Source organism: Herpailurus yagouaroundi, unplaced genomic scaffold (genome assembly GCF_014898765.1).
Source record: "Herpailurus yagouaroundi ecotype Mexico unplaced genomic scaffold, PumYag 200, whole genome shotgun sequence".
Taxonomy (NCBI): domain Eukaryota; kingdom Metazoa; phylum Chordata; class Mammalia; order Carnivora; family Felidae; genus Herpailurus; species Herpailurus yagouaroundi.
In genome coordinates, this window is record NW_024412431.1 from 3,889,277 (window position 1) to 3,895,697 (window position 6,421).

At 41.6% G+C, this 6,421-nt stretch overlaps 1 long non-coding RNA gene across 1 annotated transcript in view; it reads right to left on the reverse strand.

The window, feature by feature from the left end:
• Positions 1-44: 44 nt before the first annotated feature.
• Positions 45-6,421, reverse strand: part of LOC121014026 (uncharacterized) — a 7,731-nt gene continuing 1,354 nt past the window's right edge. Inside the window, exon 2 of the long non-coding RNA XR_005783020.1 lies at positions 45-638. This is a non-coding gene — a long non-coding RNA (uncharacterized LOC121014026). The remainder of the gene's footprint in view (positions 639-6,421) is intronic.

Consider the following 6,421-nt stretch of genomic DNA (forward strand, 5'->3'; position numbering starts at 1 on the left):
CCCTCTTCTCTGGACTGTATTTGTATAGGGTCTAATTTGTGTAGTAAACCCCTCGTTCTGTTAACACTCCTAATTACTGTGTGTTCCCGATTTCACCAGTACAGCTACAACATGCAGCCAAGAGGAACCCCACGGTAACCTATTCCTCTACCGCATTGTACAGTGACTTCTGTGAAAATAAGCCTTTTCGTGTGAAAATAAGCACCTTCTCCTTATCAGGCAGATTGTGGGTGTTTCTGATTACTCACATCTGAACATAAGTCTTCGGTATATTTTCAATTATGTTTTTATGTGATTTAAAACATTTCCTAAAGCTCAAACCACTGTTTCTGTCCATGGTCCTTAAAATTTTTTAACTGTTGGATATTAACAAATGTTATCTTCTCCATTTCCTGATAGGATATATTAAAACGTCCCATTGCGATTGTGGCTTTTCAAGTCAACCTGTAATTTTGTCAGCATTATGCATTCCGAGGGTCATCGCGTGCAGACGAGTTCAGATATTTTTTCCTCCAATTTTGTTTTTTATTCTGTAGTCATAATTTTTGTAATTAAATTTCTCGTCCTCCGTTATTGATTCCAAAAATTTGCATCATGGTTTGGTCAGTGCCTTCTTGCCAAAGACTGCCAGGTGACATCTGTGGTCAAAGAGAGAGAGGTGGAATGAATTGTAGTGACAAAGGTGACCACAAAGCACAAATAACAACGGGATTATGTTGGGGCGCCTGGCTGGTTCAGTCAGCGGAGCGCGCGACTCTTGGTCTCGGGGTTGTGAGCTCGAGCCTCACGTTAGGTGTAGAGATTACTTTAAAAAAAATAAAATCTTCTAAAAAAAAATGGTGGAGGCAATCAATGTGAAGGTGCTCAAATGGTCTAGGATTTGGACTTGTGAAACTCTTACAGAAATTAATACAATTAAAAGCAGATATTTTTACAGGGGAATTGAGAACAAAGCAACCCACAGACCGAGGGAAGACCCTTGCCCAGAAAAGGCCTTCATGCTGGGCTGAAGAGGCAGTCTTTTCTTTGCGTGGAGCCAGTCTGCACAGAGGTGATGTGGGTGTTTTATCCAATGCCCAAGTTTCCACAAAAGATGATGAGGCATACAAAGAAACTTGGAAACCTGGCCCACTGAAATCAAACCCTCAATCTCCAGAAACCAAGCCTAACAAAACACAGGCCTCAGACTTTAGTAGACAAAGAATTTAAAATAATATGCCTAAAGAGCTTAGAAGGAAAATACAGTCCAAAGAACAATGGATGAAGAAATTGAGAATATCAAAGAGAAATCATTTTTAAAAATCTGGAGCCCAGGGCACCTGGGGGACTCCGTCAGTTGAGCATCCAACTTCACCTCAGTTAGAGTCCCGCATCGGGCTCACTGCTGTCAGCACGCAGCTTGCTTCGGATGCTTTGTCCCCCTCTCTTTGTCCCCTGCTCACGCTCTCTCAAAAATAAGCCTTGGGGCGCTTGGGTGGCTCAGTCATGTAAGCATCCGACTTCAGCTCAGGTCACGATCTCACAGTTTGTGAGTTCGAGCCCCACCTCGGGCTCGCTGCTATCAGCACAGCTCCCAGAGCCTGCTTCGGATCCTCTGACCCCCCCGCCCGCCCCCCCCCCCGACCCCCGCCTCTGCCACTCCCCTGCTTGTACTCTGTCTCTTAAAAGTAAACATTAAAAAATAAATAAACCTTTAAGAAAAAATAAAATAAAATTCTGGAGCTGAAATCTACAAGAACTGAGTTGAAAGAATTCACCAGAGGGGTCAAAAGCAAACTTGAACAAGCAGCAGAAACAATCTGCAGAGTTGAAAACGGGTCGTTTGAAATTTGAGTCTGGGGAGCAAAGAAAAAAAGAATAAAGGAAACTAAGCCAAGGAACTTAAGGGATACCATTAAACCAACCAATATGCACGATATGGGAGTCCCAGAAAAGAGTGAAAGAAGAGAAAGGGTCAGAGAATTTGTTTGCAGCAATAATAGTGGAATATCCTCCTTTCTCTGTCTGGTGGTCCCATTATGCATATTTGTGCACTCAGTATTCCACATTTTCCAGCGGCTCTATTCAGTTTTCTTCATTCTCCTCTGCTCTTCAGATTGCATAATCTTTATTCATCTGTAACTTCTCACTGTTGATATTCTTTAATGTGATGTCATCATCATACCCTCCCTTACTCCTTTAAATATGGTTTCCCTTAGATCTTTGAGCATATTTATAATGGGTGCCCCGAAGTCTTTGTTAAATATATCATCTGTCTAGACCCTCTCACAGGCAGTTTCTGCTGTCTGCCTTTTTTTCTGTCTGTAAGTCCATCCTTTCCGGGTTTTTGCACGTATTCTACGTTTTCAGTTGAAAATTGGACATTCTAGATTATAGACTTTTCGGGGCTGCTTGTGGTTTGCTTGTTTATGTGGTCAGTGATTAGCTGACATTTTGGTGACATCTGGTTTTTTTCCACATATGAGCCTCTGACGTTCCTCTTGTCACAAGAGCTTGCTTCCAGTCACAATGGGATGGCTGGTTTGGGCAGGGATCTCACTGAGTCTTTCCCTGATCACACGTTACGGCAGGCCGGTTGCTTTGTTGTTTTTGACACTGAGACATGAATTGCTCCAGAGTCTGATCCAATTTCACTCCTGCCCCCTTGTAGAGGTAGTTTTCGAGGCCAGGGTTTGAGGTTTGCTCTAATCCTAAGAGGGCTTTCCTATCTCGCTCTTCCCCTGGTTCTCTGGTAAACGAGCTGGCCTACTTGTTTCATATATATGTATAGATTTTTAATGTTTTTTAAAAATTTTTAATGTTTATTTTAGAGAGAGGGAGACACAGAATCCGAAGCAGGCTCCAGGCTCTGAGCTGTCAGCACAGAGCCCCACACGGGGCTCGAACTCACGAACTGTGAGATCGTGACCTGAGCCAAAGTCAGACATTTAACTAGCTGAGCCACCAAAACGCCCCTAATGTTTATTTTTGAAAGAGAGAGAGACAGAGTGGAGGGAGAGACAGGGCAGAGGGAGAGGGAGACACAGAATCTGAAGCAGGCTCCAGGAGCCAAGCCGTGCTCACTCTGAGGTTTTATTGAATAAATGTTTCTTTGTTACACACCCTCATGACACTTTCCCAGAGCCTTAAAAGGATTGGGTTTTTAAAGCGGCTCATCATTTATATTTGTTTTGCTGGGGAGAGGATCCCACAGAGCTAGTCATTGCAGAATATGCTGTCATTGCAGAATAGTATTTTTTTTCTTTGGATGCTGTGGTGAATGGAACATTCTTAATTTCAGTTCTGGATTTTTCATTACTAGTAGTTAGCAACACATTTTTAAAAAAATGTTTATTTTTGAGAGAGAAAGAGAAAGCACAAGCAAGGGAGGGGCAGAGAGAAAGAGGGAGACACAGAATCCAAAGCAGGCTCTGAGCTGTCAGCGCAGAGCCCGACGCGGGGCTCCAATTAACGAACTGCAAGATCATGACCTGAGCCGAAGTCAGACGCCCAACCGACCGACTGAGCCACCCAGGTGCCCTGTTTCGATAGTTATTTTTACAGACAAGATTGTGTCATCTGCATATAAAGAGTTTTGCTTCTTTCTAACCTTTGTTCCTTTAAGTTCCCTCCTTGCTTTGCATTAGCTTGGTGTTCCAGGACAGTTTTGAATAGAAGTCGTGGGAGAGAGTATTTGTTTTGTTTCCAGTCGGAGGAGGAATGCATTCAGTCTTACAGCCCTAAGTACGATGCTACCTGTAGGTTTTTCATGTTTCATCAGATTGATGTTTCCTTCTAATGTTCTGTTTTGTTTTGTTTTTTGAGAGAGAAAGAGAGCGAGCAGGGGAGGGGCAGAGAGAGAGGGAGACACAAAATCCCAAGCAGGCTCCAGGCTCTGAGCTGTCAGCACAGAGCCCCACACGGGGCTCGAACTCACAAACCGCGAGATCCTGACCAGACCCAAAGTCAGACACCTAACCAACTGAGCCACCCAGGTGCCCCTGAAATTTCCTTCTAGATATCATTTGATGAGAAGTTGTAGAGTGAATGGATGTTGGATTTTTCTCATTTTCTTTTCCTCTGGGGATTATTATATACTTTCTCTTTAGTCTTTTAATATCTTATGTTGGTTTTCAGATGTTAAATCCACACTTGCCTTCTTGGAAAAGCTTCACTTAGCTATACTGTATAAACCTTTATATGTATTGCCATATTTCATTTCTCAGTACGTTAAGAGATTTTATGTTTGCGAAGGTCATTAATCTAATTGTTCCCCCCCCCCTTTTTTTCAGTCTACCCAAACCTGCTTGTGTATCAGTGTTTTCCCCCTCCAGCCTTTATTGTGGTATAATTGACAAATAAAATTATAAGATATTTAAAATATACATCGTGTTGATGGGTGGCTCAGCTAGTCGAGCATCCAACTTGATTTCAGATCATGATCTCAGGGGTCATAGAATCGAGCCTGTGTTGGGCTCCATGTTGAAATGTGCAGCCGGCTTAAGAATCTTTCTCTCTCTCTCTCTCTCTCTCTCTCTCTCTCTCTCTCTCTCTGCCTGTTCCTCTCCCCTACTTGTGCTCATGCGCTCTCTAAATTAATTAATTATTCATGGTGATTTGACACAAGTATACAGTGTGAAAGAGTTCCTGCCATTTTTTTTTCTTGTGATATCTTTGTCTAGATTTGATAAAATTATTTCTAATGTAGTTCCTCCTGTTTCATTAGTTTGGTACTGGTATTATTTCTTCTTTAAAGTATGTTAGAATTGGACGCCTGGGTGGCTCAGTGGGTTAAACCTCCCGGCTCAGGTCGTGATCTCACAGTTTGTGAGTTCGAGCCCCACATCGGGCTCTGTGCTGACAGCTCAGAGCCTGGAGCCTGTTTCCGCTTCTGTGTCTCCCTCTCTCTCTGCCCCTCCCCCGCTTGTGCGTGTGATCTCTCTCTCTCAAAAATAAATACACATTTAAAATATTAAGAAAAAAAAGTATGTTAGAATTCCAGCTGTAAAGCTATCTGGACCACAGCTCTTCTTTGTGTGAAGATGTTTTAACTACTACTTGAACTTCTTAACTTAATAGAGTCCTGTTCAGATTTTCAGTGTTTCTTCTTGAGTTGATTTATTAGGTGTGAATGTTGCTAGGAATTGTCCATTTCAAACAAATTATCCAATCTGTTGTCATAAAGAAGTTTATATGATTCCTTTATAACTTTAAATTTTTTTTAACGTTTATTCATTTTTTGATAGAGCGTGAGTGGGGGAGGGGCAGAGAGAGAGGGAGATGCAGAATCTAAAACAGGCTCCGGGCTCTGAACTGACAGCACAGAGCCCGACACGGGGCTCGAACTCACGGACCGTGAGATCATGACCTGAGCTGAAGTCAGATGCTTAACCGACTGAGCCACCCAGGCGCCCGGATTCCTTTATAGCTAAAAAAAAAAAAAAAAAAAAACACTCAGGTATGTTTGTAGATTTGGGTGGGTGAGGGGTGGAGTTTGGAGCTTTTTGTTTTTATTTTTTTTTGGAGCATGTATATTTGTTTCCTTGGTTTTCTATTTTTGTAATTTGTGTCTTCTTTATTTCTTGGTTAGTGCTGCTTTGATTTTTACAATTTTCTTTATCCTGTCAGAGAATAAATTTTGGTTTTGTGGATTTTTTTTTATTGGTTTTCTCTACTTCATTGATTTCTGTTATTTTCAGTATTACTTTTGATACTCTTTTCCTTAAGGTTTAGTGAAGTTGAAATTTAGATTGTTGATTTTAGGTCTTCCTTCCTTTCTAATGTATTTAAAAGTATGAATTTGACCCTAAAGTTTTTGTGTGCGTTCCATAAATTTTGATATTCTATTTTCATAATCATTTACTTCAAGATGCTTTTTTCAGTATTTTTATTACATCATTGATTAATTCCTTTTTTGTGGTTTGAACTATTTGATTTTTTCTAGGATCCAAAGCAATTTTTTTTAAAGAATTTTTTTTATGTTTATTTATTTTTGAGAGAGAGAGAGCACAAGCAGGGGAGGGGCAGAGAGAGAGGGAGACAGAGAATCTGAAGCAGGCTCCAGTCTCTGAGCTGTCAGCACCGAGCCCGATGCGGGGCTTGAACCCATGAACCGTGGGATCGTGACCTGAGCTGAAGTCGCACACAACCGACTGAGCCACCCAGGCCACCCCCAAAGCAATTTTTTAAGGTTAAATTCTTTCATTTCCATATAGTTAACATCTTTTCCCATGAAAATGACATTATTTTAGTAGGAACTTCTGTCCTGCTTTCATCAATGCCATGCAGCCAAAGATGACCAGGAACACAGTTACAGTAGAACATAGTTGAGTTACTGATACATTGTAATGGTGGAGACCATACACCATGAGGAACCGTGATGCGTCTCAGTAGAGGCTGGGAGGATGGATGGACTTCCTATCTCTGATTTGGGCTTACATTA